General features: G+C 50.0%; 1 protein-coding gene and 2 long non-coding RNA genes across 3 annotated transcripts in view; 2 read left to right on the plus strand and 1 right to left on the minus strand.

The window, feature by feature from the left end:
- The window catches only part of LOC121043668 (uncharacterized), a 6,190-nt gene extending 3,352 nt beyond the window's left edge, over positions 1-2,838 (plus strand). Inside the window, exon 2 of the long non-coding RNA XR_005796966.1 lies at positions 2,566-2,838. This is a non-coding gene — a long non-coding RNA (uncharacterized LOC121043668). The remainder of the gene's footprint in view (positions 1-2,565) is intronic.
- The window catches only part of NAV2 (neuron navigator 2), a 742,917-nt gene that overhangs the window by 568,326 nt on the left and 157,597 nt on the right, over positions 1-16,994 (minus strand). The gene's annotated exons all lie outside the window — the stretch shown is intronic.
- Positions 8,354-16,186, plus strand: LOC121043666 (uncharacterized). The gene is made up of 4 exons (XR_005796964.1): positions 8,354-9,907; positions 10,426-12,361; positions 13,959-14,041; positions 15,508-16,186. It is a non-coding gene; the product is annotated as an uncharacterized LOC121043666 (long non-coding RNA).

The following is a 16,994-nucleotide window of genomic DNA, read 5'->3' on the forward strand; positions in this document are numbered from 1 at the left end:
GGTAAGCACAGACACGAAACAACGGCTCGGCCGGAGCATATTTTCCTATCCTGAAGGATGACACAGCAGTCCCCTCTTCAGAAGTTTCCTGATTTTTCTCCTATGTGGAAAGATGGCTTTACAGTGAAGAAAGGCCCTTTTGACACATGCAAATGCAGGCCGCAAGGTGCCCGTGGAGGGCCCAGTGACCGTCTGAAGCCTGGGTGCTCACCCCAGGGAGATTGAGAGGGCTTCAGGTGCTCCTGCTGGAGTCAGAGGTGGGGGGCTCGGTTGCCCCCAGCTGGTGAGAAAGGTAGGAAGGAGGAGGCATCTCTGCGGGCCCCTTGAAGGTGTGAGGCAGCTTTCCCTGGGCCATTCATCACCAGATCAGAAAGAAGCCTCTGGAGGCCACACTCCTGTAACCATAGAAACAGGAGCTCTGTGGACCATTCCTCTCTTATTAAAAAGGATGAGGTGGTGGGTCCCCTGGCATGGAGATGACTGAGAAAGGGCAGGCCTTTGTGAGGGGCCCACTCCGGCTTCATGTCCGGTCTGCCCCCAACCCTCTCGCTGGTCTGCAGAAGGAGGCTCTGTGGAGACTTCCAAGCTGCACAGCTGTCCCTGAGGAAGGGACAGAGATCTGGCATCTTTCTGGGCACTGGCATATCCGGGAACTCCTCTATTCTTTTGGGATCTCTCTGTGAAGCAGACCCTATCGTCACTTCACAAACAGGGAGGTGTGATCCAAAGAGGGCAAACGACCTGTCTGAGCCATGCAGCTAGTAAGGGCTGGGCTGGATCCAGACGCTCGTCTGTCTGAACTCCCCAAACCTGGTTTAACTCCGGCTGCATTCCACCTCTTGGAGCAGGGGACGGAAAGATAAAGTTGGCTGGGGCCCTAAAGTTGGCTAACCAAATGACAGTGGCCAAAGAGAAAGGAAGGATCCAGCCAACCCCCGGTCCCAAGCCGGGCAGAGGGACAGGCCTGGGTTTGAATCTCCCGAGTGACCTTGGGCAAGTTTCTTATCCTCTCTGATTCCTGCGTTCTCACCTGGGAAATGGATCTCAGAGGACCTGGCGTGGTTGTAAGACCAGAAATGTGTTATTTAAGCTCTGGCCTTTAAAAAGTGCTCCCTAAAGGCAGCTCTGGCTCATGGTTATTAGTACAGAGCTGCAGATAGGATGGGGGGGGGGGTCCTCACACAGCCCCACAAACAGGGAAGATAAGCCAAGAACGGAACTGTGCTCTGGGCAGGGCATGAGAATTTTCTCCCTCCCTGACAATTGGCTCTTGGTAGCCATCCTTTTTATTGCCAAGCATTTATGCACATTGTCTAATTTCATCTTCCTCACGGCCCGGAGAGGGGAGGATTACTCTCCCACATTACAGGTGAGGAAACTGAGACTCAGAGATGAAATGACCTGCCACTTGAAGCCGGCCAGGTCCTGCTGGTCAGCCTCCTGAGCCTATGCTCTCCAGAGCCCTGCTCCCTGCTGTTCTGGCTCCCCATGGCCACCCAGGACCTGGGGACTGGCTTCTGGATCCGTGGTCCCCAGAAGGAAGTCCTGTGTCTACCCTTGGCCCCCACCACCCCCCTCAGAAGGTCAGCCCAGCAGCCACACATGACCTAGCACTCTTAGCCCAGTGGGAACGACTGACCACCAGATGTGAACGATCCAAGCTGCCGACTTCACTAAGACGCGGGAGAAGCAGGGTTCGGCCTGGAATCTATGGGTCCCTGCCCTCCCTGCCTCATCACCAAACGGTTACAGGACCCAGTCTCAGGCTCACAAGACCCACACGAACCAGCCAGGCAGACACACGGGCCCCTTGAAAGGATTCTCAGGCTGGCCTTCCCCCCCCCCCCCACCCCTTCTCCATCAAAGCACTGCCACAGCTCACAATGAGGGCCAGGGGAGCTGTAAAATCCCCATTTGCCACAATTAGCAGATGAGTAATGAAATGACAGTGGCAGCTGGCAGTGGCCTCTGCTCTCTCGAGGCCCACACCCCTTCCTCCTGTGAATGCCAGATCATGACAGAAACCAGCAGAATGTCTGGTACCCAGAGATACCTGGAAATACACCACTGGGCTCTCCTACTCTTTGGAAATCCGGACCATCTTTCATGTTACTGGGGAGCTCCTGTTCTCTGCAAGAGGCCTGCAGTTAGAGTCCCTAAAGACAGAGTAAACTAGGGGAGGGCATCCCCAAAGGAGGAGAAAAGAGGAAGGAAGAGGAAGGAACAGTGTTTGCAAGGACCCTGAGCCAGAAGGAGCTGGCATGGGACCAGAAAGCAAGCAGTGTGGCTGGAGCACAGAGTAGGGTGTGAGGATGGGGAAAGTGCTGAACAGATGGGGCAGAGACATTTGGGGGGGGGGGGGTGCATAGGCCACGGGGAGAATTTTGCCACGCTATAGGCATCATGTGGCTTGTTCTCTTCTGTACGGGTAAGTCCTTTAATAGTTTCCTAGATTTCAGCAGACTGTTTAAATTCATCTGTAGATGGCCACACGTGCCTTAAAACGGTACGGTGTTAGCGTCTGGACCATAATCTGGCAAAATTGCCACGCGTGTTTGTTTACAGGTGCATGGCACGTAAAAGGGCTAGAGGCAGCCATATCATCCCTAAAGCCAGGGGCCACCTGAGCAGGAGGACAGCCCAGCTCCAGGTGCCCTGCCAGAAACCTTCTGCCTTCTCTGGGCCAGCAAAGAAAGGACCTCGGGGCCCTCAGGCCCAAAGAGAGCTGAACAAAGTCCCCACCAGAGAGAAAGAACTATTCCCTCAAAACGTTCCCGTCCGGCTCAGTTCATCAAATCTGCTTTATGTAGCGCAAAATAAACACAACCCTAATTAGCAGGTTCATGCTGCAGCTGAATTGTCTCTCAAAAGCGCATCCTGCTTCCAGCCTCAGCATCCCCAGAGGAGGCACAGCATCTCCCCGAGAGGCCGGCCAGGCTTTGTGGAATCGTCATTCCTGTGGCGTTCATGCTCTTTCCTCCCAAAAGCTGTTTGCAGAAGGACAGCACCTCCAGGTCTGATCTCAGTGAACTCCCGTGCCCTGGCCAAGTCCGCTCAGTCAGGAGGAATAATATGGTTCACCGGTGAGCTTGGCTGGATCACAAGCTAAAGCAGGTACGGCCAGGGAAAGTCTTCCTGAATGCCGGAGCTGGAAGGCGGTCATCCTTGCATGACTTCATTCACTGAGCAAATATGTATGGACTGGCCCCTATCCCGTAGGTGGTGGGAGACCTCAGGCTGTGCTACCCACTGCTGGAGTTTCTAGAGCTACGTGGGCAGAGTTCAAGTCCCAGCTCTACCACCCAGTTATAACAAAATTACTTTCACCCATTGATTCTAGTTGGTTTTCTCCCCCGTGAAGGGTGCTGGGCATACCAGGGTGGGGGCCATGGAACCCCGGTTGAGAACCACTCCACCTGGCCAGTGTGTCACTGGCTCCTGGTGCAACATCTGGGTAAGCCTAGTCTCGAGCCTCATCTAGCTCTGTGGCTGGACCTGGAATTCCGGAATGACTCCCAGACGTTTGGTGGCCAACCACACCCAGAGCCCCTCCAGGCTGGCGCTAGGGTGACCGAGCACGTCTGCAAGATACAGCTCTGAGATGACCCCGTAACAACCGAGGGCACCCGAGAGGGTGGACCGCGGGGCCAGAGCAAGGGAATCAGCAATGATTCCTTCTGTCATCTTCTCACCAAGCCGAATTCATCCTCCCGCGTGCCAGACGCCGTGCAACGTGCTTTATAAATACCGTAACGTTACTCGTCACACGAGCTGTCTCAAGTTAGGTGTTTCCCTCTCCGCCACGTCACCTCGTGCCACATTCGAGGAACCTGAAGCTTATGGGTGTTAGGTTATACAGCCCAGAATCACACGGCTGGTCATGTTCAGAGCTGGGGTTCAAAACCCCAAGTCCATGTGCTTCACTATTATTTTCTTCCTTTACAAAGTCATACATTCAGTGGGAGTGGGGAGCCTCAGTTTCCAAACTCCCCGGTCAGCTGTCCTATTTTAAAACAGAAGGTGGATGTGCTCAGAAGCCCCTCAACACTCGTCCTCTGGGCTTGGTCTCAGCCTGGCACACAGCCTGGGCCAGCCTGGGCTTGCCTGGGCCACGCCGCCTGCTCTGGTCAGGCTCCCGAGTTCAAAGCTTCCCCCTCATAAAAGAAGGAGCTGCTACAGGGAAGGCTTTTGGAAAGCCCGGAGCTCTGCTGAGGACGGCCAAGCAGCCAACTGGCCTGGGAGGTGGGAGTTCGCCCCGGGCAGCCTGAGTGGCTTCCTCCCAGGCTTTAAATGCATAGTTGATTTAGGGAGCATTTCCTCGGGTTAAATGTCAAATACACCTCCAAATCAAACATCAGAGATAAAAACAAGCTAGTGAGCTGCTCGGAGATGAGGAGAAAGTGGACTCTGGTCCCATGAGCAGCTTTCAGGCTGTGTCGGGGTGGGAGCCATACCTGAGTGACTCTTGTGGCCTGATGGGAAGATCTGAGCTGGGTGGCTGGCAAATAATTTCACCTAAAATGTCTGTAAAAGTAAGGTTCTGAGGACAACAGTCCCACCTTGAAGCTTGAAAACGGGCAACTTAGGATTTCCCCCGCTATAGGCACCCTAGAGACAAACACAACAGGGCCTGGAGCAGAGCACTGCAAAAGCATCTTGAGGAGGAGGAACGGCCCGCAGGCCTGTGGGCCTGGATGCTGCCCTCAATGCAGGTATTAGAATTTTTAAAGAAAAAACACACGTCAGGCTACAATGGCGGGGCATGGTGGGGGTTGGCGTATTAGCATTCTAGGGCGACCGTGACCAGGTGCACAAACTGGGTGGCTTAAAACAACATTTATTGGGGCTCCTGGGTGGCTCAGTCGGTTGAGCGTCCGACTTCGACTCAGGCCACGATCTCGCGATTTGGGGGTTTGAGCCCCGCATCGGGCTCTGTGCTGACAGCTCAGAGCCTGGAGCCTGCTTTGGATTCTGTGTCTTTCTCTCTCTGCCCCTCCCCTGCTTGTGCACACTCCCGCGTTCTTTCGTGCTCTCTCTGTCTCTCAAATAAATAAAAACAAAAACAAACAAACGAAAACTTAAAAAAAGAAAGCAACATGTATCGTTTTACAGTTCTGGAGGCCAGAAATCCAAAATCAAGGTGTCAGCAGGCTATGCTCACTCTGGGACTCGGGGTGGGATCCTTCTTTGCCTGTTCCTGGCTTCTGGGGGCGGCCGGCAATCCCTGCCATTCCTTGGCTGGCAGCCTGCCCCACTCTGATCTCCGCCTCCATCATCCCATGGCGGTCTGCTCTCCATGTGTCTGTCTCTCCTCTTCTTATAAGGACACGGGTCATATTGGATCAAGGGCCCATTCCATTCCAATGTGGCCTCATTTGAACGAGTTGCATCTTGTGAGGACCCTATTTCCAAATAAGGTTGCAATCTGAGGCAGTGAGAGTTAGAACCTCAATCTATCTTCTTGGGGGATGCGATTCTACCCATAACAACTGGCCACAAAAGAAACAAAATAATGGGAGTGTGGGGGCAGGCACGTATACTGTGTGTGCATCACTGTGCACCGGCCGGTCCACCAGAGCCCCATCCGGCCCAGGAACGCCCGTCCGTCCCTTTCATGGAGACACCCTGCTGCTCAATGACAAGAGCACGGCAGCCACATCAGGGTGCCCCCACTCTGCGATTTGAGAACCCAGAGGTCTTCCCTGGGGGACACTCACCCCCACCACACGGTTTTCCATACAAACGGCCGCTGCAATTAATAGGGTCATTACGCATTCTACCTGCTCCTTGACCCTACTGGGGCGCAACTTTTTTTGGTTGAGAATAACACCCCTTCAAGTACAAAAGCTGCGGATGACACGCTCTTGAGCAATAAAAAGACGTGAAGCACCACGAACCGAGTTGGCGATAATCACGTCGTTGCCGCTGCAACAGAACCAAGTTTCACCCTTTCTATAAAAGTGCCCAGCTGTCACACTTGTGTGAGTGGAGTTCTTTATTGGCCTTTCTGTGCTCTCCTACACATAATCCAAGCCAAGTTCTCACATCTTTCAAGTCAATCGTGAGAAGTAACTTTCTACTTCTTATCCACAGCAGCTTGTGCGCCCTCGTCGTCACAACGCCCAGACCAGTGGAAACAGGACGTGTATTCTGTGGCTGCAAAAGCCAACTTTACTTGTGGATCTGATCGCAATTTGGTGCGCATGCCTGTGAAGGGGTGTGGGATAGCGACACTGAGACATATTGCTAGAAAGCCACCCAGGACAGACAAGGAGGAGACAGAGGCTACCTCCAAACTCTTTTCCTGCAAAGCTTGAAACAGAAAAGTGGTTTGTGCCTGAGCTACCTAGAAATTCAAATTAGCCATTTTGCCCCATCCTAGGGAATTGAGTTTCTACTCTAAGAATTTAAATAAAATGTGAAGGCGTTACAGTCACCGCGTGATGTTAGCCTACCATCAGGGGACGGGACTCTCTTTCCTTGTTCCCCCCGCTCCCTGGCGAAGCCTCTCTTCTGGCTCCCCAGACACTTGGACCTCTTGGCAGTTGGCCCCTCCATACGTACCACTTCCCATAGCTTCCTTCCCTTCTCAGATTTCCCTCCGCCTTCATCTCTAATTAAGTCCCAGCGTCTGCGCCCAGCGGCTGCCCACGAAGGGAAGCTGCCAGCTATGGGTTTCAGTTACAGCGAATGAAAGAGGCTCTTTTCCCTGGAGACAAAGTCAGAGGAGTCTGCAAAGTACCACTCACCCCCTCCGTGCGGCCCCCATCTCTCAGCATTGACCAGACACCCCCACCTCCCTCCCACCCTCAGGAAGGGCACCTAAGCGTCCCAACAGAACCTTCTGGGTGGAGAGATCCCCAGGGAACAGAGTAGTTTCCTGGTGGGAAGGACAACAGAGTTTGTCTATTTCCTTTGGAATCTGTCCAGGCGGAGCTATGTCAAAGACTGGGCTGGGGTACAAAAGGCATTAGGCAGGGACCCCAGAGGACAGCGTGCAGAATTCTGGCCATTAGACATCAGAATGTGTTGTTACTGGCTACATCCACTCCTATTTGGCAAATGCAGTTTTTGGATAGGACTTTGTTTTTCAGTCTGGGTTGGATGTGCAAAGTGCCCGGGGTCAGAAGGGAAAGCCTGGGCCAGATGGCAAGGCCTGAGGCCAGGACGAGGCTGCTGGGCTCTCCAGGGCCCCAGCAAAGGCAGAGGCCCTGTGGAGTGGTCCTCGGGGCACTGATGCCTGGGCGATGAGGGCACAGCGATCCCCTCCAGCATCACCTCCCAGGCCCGAACAGAAGGGTGACGGAGACTGGCAGAGAAATAGCAGTTGTTTGATGAGAAGTCAGCAGCCTCTGCCTGCACAAGTTTTATGGACCAGAAAGGCTGCCGGAACAAGCCCCCGTCCCCAACCCGGCACTTCTCACGCACTTGCCTTTGCTTTTCCTCACCCCCCAATGCCTTCCTCAAGTTTGTTTAGATAATCGCAGCTCTATCGATACATCTTGCTCACACAATTCATCCAATTGAAGTGCGCAGCTAAGTGGTTTTTAATACGTTCAGAGTTGGGCAACCATCACCATAATCAATTTTAGAACAGTTTTAAGCCCGCCAAAAAAAACCCCCCACGTCCACAAGCAGTCACTCCTTTCCCCCCATTCTTCCCCAACTCTGGGCAACCATGAATCGACTTTCTATTTCTACATTTGCCTGTTCTGGGTATTTCGTGTCAGTGAAATCAGACCTTCCTCACTTTTTAAGCCCCACCCGGGGACCCAGTTCAAACATCCTGGGGCCCCAGCCTGACAAGACCCACAGACTCGGCCTCGGGAAATATGGGCAGAGGGACAGGCTCTGCCATTTCCTGGTGTGAGACCCTGACCAAGCCTCCTGGACCTGTCCCTTGGCCACAAACCAAGATTAATAAACAAGTGTCCCAGAGCCTTGCGGTGAGGACCCACCAAGATGGGGCGTGTGAACACACACATTGTACATGATAAAGCACATCACATGCAAATAAACAGAGCCCAATCCCAGCTTTTTGGGAGTTTATAAAGAAAAATAAAGAGCTGGTCTTCCTACCCTGATAATTCCAAGTCCCCTGCCCCAGCACCCACCTTTACTCTTCTTTTAAAACACTTCTTTAATGTTCATTACTTATTTTTGAGAGAGAGAGAGAGCATGAGGAGGGGAGGGGCAGAGAGAGAGGGAGACACAGAATCCGAAGCAGGCTCCAGGCTCTGAGCTGTCGGCACACTCAGAGCCCGACACGGGGCTCGAACCCACGAACCATGAGATCATGACCTGAGCCGAAGTCAGATGCTTAACTGACCGAGCTACCCAGGCACCCCCCACCTTTATTCTTCATATTCTTTTCTCCATGTGCCTAGGACACAGTTGCCAAAGAAAACTCAAGAGATGCTACCCTGACAAGCCAGGAAGAGAAGAGCTGCCCACTCCTCGGTGCTCTTTGGTGAGAAAATGACAGGATCGTCCTCACTGGGCAGGGTGTCAATGCAAAAGGTGCTGTGCAGTGATGAAAAATGGGTTGGACCGAGATGGTCCTGGGCCTAATGGCTGGTGCTGTTCTGTCACCTCTGGAAGCCCAATTGACCACCTCCCACCTTCTTCCTCCCCTGCACGATTTGGGATAAAAATAGGTACAACCTCCTGAGGTGTGTGCTCGGATCACCTGAGATAGGACTTAGCCCAGAGCTGGGCTATTGGTCAGTAGTGAATTGTAGCCACCACTGCTAATATCATCATGGTTCGAATCATCACTGCCAGTAGCAGAGGGCAAGGCTAGCCAATCTGTGAAGAGCACTGGCTCCCACCTCTTTATGCCTCAGTTTCCTCATGTTTAAATTAGACACAAATGGTACCAAACTCATAGGGTAACTGCGGGGTTCGGTGGGTTCATGCACATAATGTGCTTAGAGCAGTGCCTGGCACACAGAGCTGTAGGTGGATTGGTTAGTATTACTTCCTAAAAGGGTTTTTCCTCATTTCCTCATGGACCAACCCCAGTCCCTGGATTTCTTCCTCTCACTGTATCTTCCTTTCACTGGATAGCTTCCTCTCCCTGAATACCTTCTCTGGTCCCTGTTTTCCATTGCAAGTGTCCTTCTGGTATCTCCCCAACTTGTAAATGGCCTCTGGCTTTCCAGTCTCATTGGACAGTCTGTCTGCGCCTACAAAAGTCAAGGAACTAAAACCACCAGAGAGTCCTTTAATACCCTGGGGAAGGAGGAGAGACCCGGACCCATCCTTTGGGATGGGTCCCTGCAAGATCCAGCTCATAACATTTCCGGCTGAATGTTTTGGGCAAGATGAAAGCAATTCCAGCAAGTATCAAGGGTTCAACTGATCAGCCTCCAGCATAAAATTCCATTTCTTCCTTAGAGTTCTAGGCATGGCAAATCAGTGGCTTAAGGGGGTGAACGTTGGTGAAATCCAAAGAACCAGCAAAAAGAAGGTGGGACGACTGATTACCTTCCCATCTTGCTTCTGCTGATTGCATTATCATTTATCACAGCTCAGCAGGAAAAAGCTAGGAGAAGCATCCTATGATCCTGGGTTGAATAAATATCCCACTATCAGTGCTGGAAATACAAGCCTGATTCAGCCAAATCTTAAATGCATTTGCATCTAATCCCTTCATAATCCTTCCTATGGCATAGTATAAAAGCTGAACAAGATACTCCAGCCTCCCCAGGGTGCACAGGACAGGGACACTCCTGTCCAAACGTTGGGATGTAATTATCTAAGGCTGGGTGCTCCTCCGAGAATTTGCAGCCCCTGCACTCGTACTAATGACAACGTTCCTGTTCCAGATAATTTTGTGTACTTACAGACACACACACATACACAGATGGACATCAGGAGGCTAAACTTCAGTCAGAAGGACCAAGTTGAAAGGGATCCTTTTTTAAGTTTTGGAGAGAGAGAGAGAGAGAGACAGAGAGAGAATGTATGAGCAGGGGAGGAGCAGAGAGAGAGAGGGAGGGAGAGGATCCCAAGCAGGTTCCACACTGTCAGTGCAGAGTCAGATGGGGGGCTTGAATCCACGAACCATGAGATCATGACCTGAGCTGAAATCAAGAGTCGGACGATTAACCGACTGAGCCATTCAGGCACCCCCAGGTTGAAAGGGATCTCAAGGGTTGTCCCAGCCACCTATCTCTATCCTCATTTTACAGGACAGAGCACTGGAGTGCCGAGTAAGGACTAATTTGCCCTAATTAATGCTCTGTTCTTTTTTTTGTTTCCTCATTTGTCAAATGCAAATCATTTCCCCTGTATTTCAGGGGTTTTGAGGACTAAATTCGAACTGCAATACATGCTTAGGAATTTTACTTTCTTCTCTTCCTTCCCATGCTGACCTGCTATGTAATGACTCTGTTTTGTTTTCTCTTGAACACTTGGTAGGACCACAGCCATCCCGCCAAATAACTGAGGAAGCCGGAAAAGCTATGACGTTTTCCCCTTGCGAGGCACAAGCTTTCCCCCCAGTGCAGATGGGAGGACTTTGGAGGTTATATCCGTTCATCTATTTATTCAGCAAATTCAGAGTCGGTCATTGTTATAAGCATTAAGGGATACAAGAGTAATAAAAGATTTACTAAGAGAGACAGATCTTAATCAAATCATTACTCTCATAGTTAATTAAAGTTTTCATAAACGATACAAAAGGCAGACAGGTGGCTGTAAGAGTGTATAGCAGGAGGACTTAGCATAGCCTGGGATCGGGGGTAGTCAGGGAAGGCTTCCCTGAGGAAGAAATATTTCCCTCAGATATGAAGGATGATCAGGTATCTGTCCAACGACGAGTGGGACTAGGGGTGAGGGCTGGAGCGAGCAGCTCAGAAAGTGAGAGCGACGAGTGCAGAGGCCTTGGGGAGAGGAGTTACCTGCCAGATTTGAGGAACCAGATCGGACTAGAGAGAAGTCTGGTTTTGTGCTTGAAAACTTATTTGTTTTTGTTTAGCTCGGAGGAAGACAAAGATCATCAGCCCCAGAGCCCTGGGGAGGAAGGTCCGTTGGAGGGGGTAGTCAGTGAGTCAACGCACTGATCCTGACTCTGATCCTGACCCATAATTCAGACCAGGGTAGGAGCTGCTACAGCTCCAGAGGAATGGGTGAGACAGTCCTAGGAAGAGATCTCTGAACCCCTGAGACTGAGCAAGGCTGGTCCACAGAGCAGTCCCCACCAGTAGACCCTTATTCAAACACACCTCTCCCCCAATCTTGCCTCACCACTGCCTTTGCTACAGAAAGAAATGTGTTCCTATTTCATCAAGGACCCATCTTCCAGAACCAACTTGAAATCTAGAAGACCGCATAGCTCCCAGCATTTTTCGGGTTTCATGTCTTTATTAATCCTTATCCCAGGGACACTGTATATAGCACTTAAGAGCTTGGGTTCTATAGTTAGACCTCAGAGGTCTGAATCCTGACATTGTCATTTACTAGCTATGTAACCTCAGGCAAGTCTCTTAACCTTTCTGTGTCCTCATCTATAAAATGAAGATGACAATTTACTCACCTGATAGGGTTGCTTATAAAAATTAAATGAAACAATGTAGGTAAACATTAGGACAATAGGTGGGATTCCTCGATAAATGGAAGTTGCATTATTATTATTAATTATTATCATTAATATCACCATCAGAGCAACCATGTAATACATGTCCACAATATTCCAGAAACTGAGCTAAGTGTTTCACATACCTTAATTTGAATGCCCCCACAGTTTGGCACAATGATCCCAATTTTCTAAATGAGGAAACTGAGGCTCCGAGGAATTCAGTGACACAGCTATTAAGTGACAATAAAGATTCACACTCAGGCTCTAAAAGCAGTCCACTCTCTACATTTCTATCCCAAGTTGGCCACTTCTCATCAATGTGCTGTAAAATCCTGTTAATTACAACTAATGAGAATGAGGTTCTATACACTACCTGTTCATTGATTTGCAGATTTTTAATATCATTCCTTGCCCCAGGGGAACTCTCCAGGGGGCCATCATTACCATACAATTCTTTGGGGGAAACGAAACAACAGCTGGCCCTGCCAATCACCATGGCAACACTCCTGTAAGTACATAGAATCACATCAACGGAAAAAATCTATACATACGTGTATGTTCTATATTTGCCCTTAAACGCTACATTATACATTGACTCGCTGATGACACCATCAGGGCTCAGGTAGAGGCATTTTCAATCCGCTCCAAATCTCTCCCCCTTCTAGGATGCTTCCAAGACCCCATCCAGCGGGCACAGGCAGGGAGAGACGTTGCTAGGGAAAAGGGATCATTGCCAAGTTCTGGCCCACAGCAGCATATGCTTCACGGTGACAATGTGTAAGTGTGGGGATGGGGATGGTGTCGTGGGCGTGTGACCTATATAGTTGCATAGGGCTCTGCGTTCAGAAGGGTCCATGCTTGGTTTAGTGCTCTGCTTCTGCCAACCTCAAATTCTTAATAATTTTAAACGAGGGGCCATGGGTGTCCATTTTGCAGTGATCCCCACAAAATACGCAGTAGATCCCATGTGAGGAGTGAGCAATGGACAGGTACTTTATGCATTTCTTGTCTGGACGGCATTTGCCTCCTCTTTTCATCTCTCTCTCAGATCTGTGAATCCACCCAATATTCTAGCTCAAGAGTTTTTTTTTTAAATTTTTATGTATTTTTATTTTTTTCATTTTATTGTATTTTTGTTTTGTTTTGTTTTGTTTTAATTTACATCCAAATTAGTTAGCAGATAGTGCAACAATGATTCTGGGAGTAGATTCCTTAGTGCCCCTTACCCATCTAGCCCCCCCCCTCCTTAATCCCTCCCGTAACCCTCAGTGTGTTCTCCATATTTATGAGTCTCTTCTGTTTCGTCCCCCTCCCTGTTTTTATATTATTTTTGTTTCCCTTCCCTTATGTTCACCTGTTTTGTCTCTTAAAGTCCCCATATGAGTGAAGTCATATGATTTTTGTCTTTCTCTGACTAATTTCACTTAGCATAATACCCTCCAGTTCCATCCACGTAGCTGCAAATGGCAAGATTTCATTCTTTTTGACTGCCGAGTAATACTCCATTGTATACATATCCCACGTCTTCTTTATCCATTCATCCATCGATGGACATCTGGGCTCTTTCCATACCTTGGCTATTGTTGACAGTGCTGCCATAACCATGGGGGTGCACGTGTCCCTTCGAAACAGCACACCTGTATCCCGTGGATAAATGCCTAGTAGTGCAATTGCTGGGTCGTAGGGTAGTTCTATTTTTAGTTTTTTGAGGAGCCTCCACACTGTTTTCCAGAGCGGCTGCACCAGCTTGCATTCCCATAGCTCAAGAGTTTTTATCAAAACCCAATGGTTTTCCCCTAGGGAATGCAGCCATGCTAACGTCACCAGAGCGGAGCCACTCATAACCCTACAGATAATAGTCGCTCTGTGCTTCGTGCTGGCTAGGTGCTGGGCACCACACTCATCTGGAACTGATACGATTTCTGATCTGGAAGATGGGTGGGTACTATCAAACCCATTTTACAGTTGAGGACACTGAGGCTCCGAGAAATCCAGTCACTTCCCAAAGTCCTTGGGACATAAATCTTATGAACAGTCCCAAAGGCCTTCTCAAGGCTTCTCACTCTCCCTTGGCTGCTGCTGTGCCTCACTTGGGCCCACGTGATTCTGCCAAACCTCTTATAAGTCCTGGGAGTGGGGGCCCTTCCCAGCCACCTGCCCAGAGGTCCTGGCTCCTCTGACCTCTTCTAGACTTGGATGAAATACTATGCAGCCTGGTGTGAGAACTGACATCCCAGAGGCTGCTGATGGCACTGGGGGACACAGTCATTAAGAAGAGTGAACTCCCACTGGGGCACGCTGGCCACATCCTTCCCCTCTCTTCTTCTCTCCATGGACTGTTTCACCACGGTCTCCTCTTGCTGCCCGTTCACAGAATCCCCATGCGCCAAGCCAAGAGATCTTGTGTGGTGACCTGGGTGTTTCTCCACGGCTCTTTGTGAGACAACAGCCATCAAGGTAAGACACCACAGCGTTGTTTCGCATCCTCTCACCTCATTCCCTTTTGTCTCACCTTCGTGGCCTGGGTTGGCAGCCCCCAAATGAAGCATCCCAATCTTCATCTTTGCTTCAGGCTCTGTATCCTAGACCAGCTGGTCTAAGACACATCTAGGCAGACTGCCTTCTCACTATGGAAGGTGGGGCTTCCTACAGGCTGAACTTGGAAGTGAGGTGTGATTTATGGCTCTCTGGTCCTGCCACGAGCTGTAGGAATGACTCCCATCTAAAAGATACAGTGGTCATTTCCAGCCTTGCCGACCAGCGCTAGTCTTCCTTCTTCTCCCGGCCTGCCCATTCCATCCTAGTCTTACAGGGACCCTCCGACCCACCCTAAGCCATGGTTAATCTGTCCACTGGGGACACCTGACCCAAGCTGAACCAATGAATTCCTCCCGTCCTTGGGATTTTTTAAAAGCGGGGATTAAGTGACTCAGTCTGTTTTCCTTTACACACTCTCTCTGAAACAAACACCCACAGGATCTACAGCTGCATGTAAGAAATCTCGTGAGTGGTTAGTGGCCATGCTGTCTGCCACCTAAATAAGGTCAGCCTGTGGCACGAAAGAAGAATTCTGCCAACAGGCCGAGAGAAACCAAGGCAGGAGCTACTGAAAGAGACTTACTGGCTGTCCCAGGCATGGCTACTGAGTTCCTTAAGCTCAGCTGCTCTTTTACCCTCCCTGGGGTTTGCTTGGTCTAGGTGCTTATCTACTACCTTCCATTAAACGCCCCCTGTTACCCAATGCCATCCTAATGGCGTCTATGTCATGGGCCACCAAAGGAAGCCCAGTGAGCACAGTGTATTCCCACTGACGGGAGTGGAATGTAGAAGTGGGAAGAGGCTGGGTTTGGGAGGCCTACAGGCCTGGGGATGAGTCCTGAACTCCATGGCAAGGAGTTTAACCTCTCTGTACCTCAGTTTCCAGATCTAAGAAATCAGGAGAACACCACCATCTTTCAAGGTAAGCGTGAGGATCTAATGAGATCATGCGTATAACATGCGTAGCACAGCCTGCTCCCCATCCCCCAATATCTGCTCAAGATGCTGACTCCCTTTCCCTGTCTCCCAAGTCGGTGGTGGGGACTATCTGCAGAGGCAGGTTTTGCTTCTGGCCCGGGACCCACTGGGTGTAGTCACAAAGCCCTGTGAGTCGCTCTGAACTGTCTTCATCCTAGCACTCTAGACTGAGAGAACAAGACCCAGAGGCTTCCCCCAGAAACTGAAGATTCATAAACTCTCATCCCCGAAGTCTACCTCACATGTCATATAGCTTCACCGTTCACACCGGACCACTTTGAAAATCCTCAAGAAGTGGTCATTTAGCTTGGCCCTAATACCTTCAGTGACAGGACGCTCACTTCCTCACAAAGGCAGCGCATTCAAGTTTTACATAGCTATGACATTTACTTTGCCTCCTCCAACAGGCTTGGAGTCTTTGACATGTTGGAAGTTCCAGATCTCTGTAACACAGTGGGATCAAAGCCTTGAAGCTCTTCTGCGTACGTCACCATCATGAGCCAAGGAGAGACCTTCGAAAAAGACAACAGATAGCTCCCTTTCACACGCACCATGTTAGCACAGTACTTGGTGTCCACACGCCATGATCATAAGGCCAGAATCATCTCGAAGATTGAAGATGGCAAATTCTTTGACACACTGCCCATCCAGAGGCGAAGTCTACGTCCCATCCCCTTGAATCTGAGTGGGCTCTATTTCCACTCTGATAGAATATGGCAGAAGTGACACTGTGCCGGTTCCCAAAGCCAGGCCTTATGAAGCTGGCAGTTCCCGTCCTCTGTCATTCGGAACACTGTCTCTGGGAGCATCAGACTTCAAACCCTCAAGCCACTGATGCAGCCCGATGTAGGTGCTCCAGCTCAGAGTTCCACCTGAGCCCAGCCTTCGAGGCATCTCTCCAGCCAAGGCCCCGTACGTTGGGTGAAACCATCTTCTACCCTCCAGGTCAACTCATCGCTGGTTGAATCCCACAAGTGACCTTACTCCACACGATGCCATGTGGAGCAGAAGAATCACTCAACTGAGCCCTGCCCGAGTTCCTAACCCACAAAATTATAAATTATAATAAAATGGTTGTTATTTTAAGTCACTGACTTTGGAGGTGATTTGTTACGTGGTGACATATAACTGGAACAATTATTACCTCATCCAACAGATGAGAAGACAGAGACTGAGTAAGGTAAATGAATTATCCAGACATTTGGGGACCAACAGGTGGGGCTGGGACCCAAGACTTCTCATTCTTAGTCTTGTTTTTCTATTTGATCTTGATGACACTGTGAACATCTAGACCATCAGCAGCAAAGATCACCAACCATTCATTTCAATTTTAGCTGAAGTAACATTATCTGGCACTTCCATGGCCTGGTGTCAGTAGAGTTCTTTGGCTTTGTTCTAAGTGCTTTCTTCCCATTTACTTATTTGACCCTCACAACAACTCTACGAGGTAAATGTTATTATAAGGTCTAATCGGTAGATAGGGAAACTGAGGCACAGACTGATTAAGTGTCTTGCCAAAGGCCACGTAGCTAGAGAGGCACAAAGCAGGGATTTGAACGCAGTTACTTTGGCTCCTGGGACCATGCACTAAACCACTAAGGAGACCATCATTCGAAAGAGCCAGGACGTCTTAGGTCAACTCAGAGGTGATCTGAACTCATGGCCACTGTGTGTGGCTCAGTGCCATATTGACTTCCACCCCGAGCTCTCAAGTCCTTAACGGTCTTTAGAAGCTTTTAGACTTGAGACCCGCCCATTGTTCACTTACAATATGGAGCAAAGCTGTAAAGGACATAGATGTTTTACATCCAGTTGGGTGAAGGGAAGCATCTTTGTGTCTGCCTGAAACCCTGAGAGAGAAGCCGGGGCCACCCAATGAATGCCACAATTAATT

Source organism: Herpailurus yagouaroundi, unplaced genomic scaffold, assembly GCF_014898765.1.
Source record: "Herpailurus yagouaroundi ecotype Mexico unplaced genomic scaffold, PumYag 187, whole genome shotgun sequence".
NCBI lineage: Eukaryota > Metazoa > Chordata > Mammalia > Carnivora > Felidae > Herpailurus > Herpailurus yagouaroundi.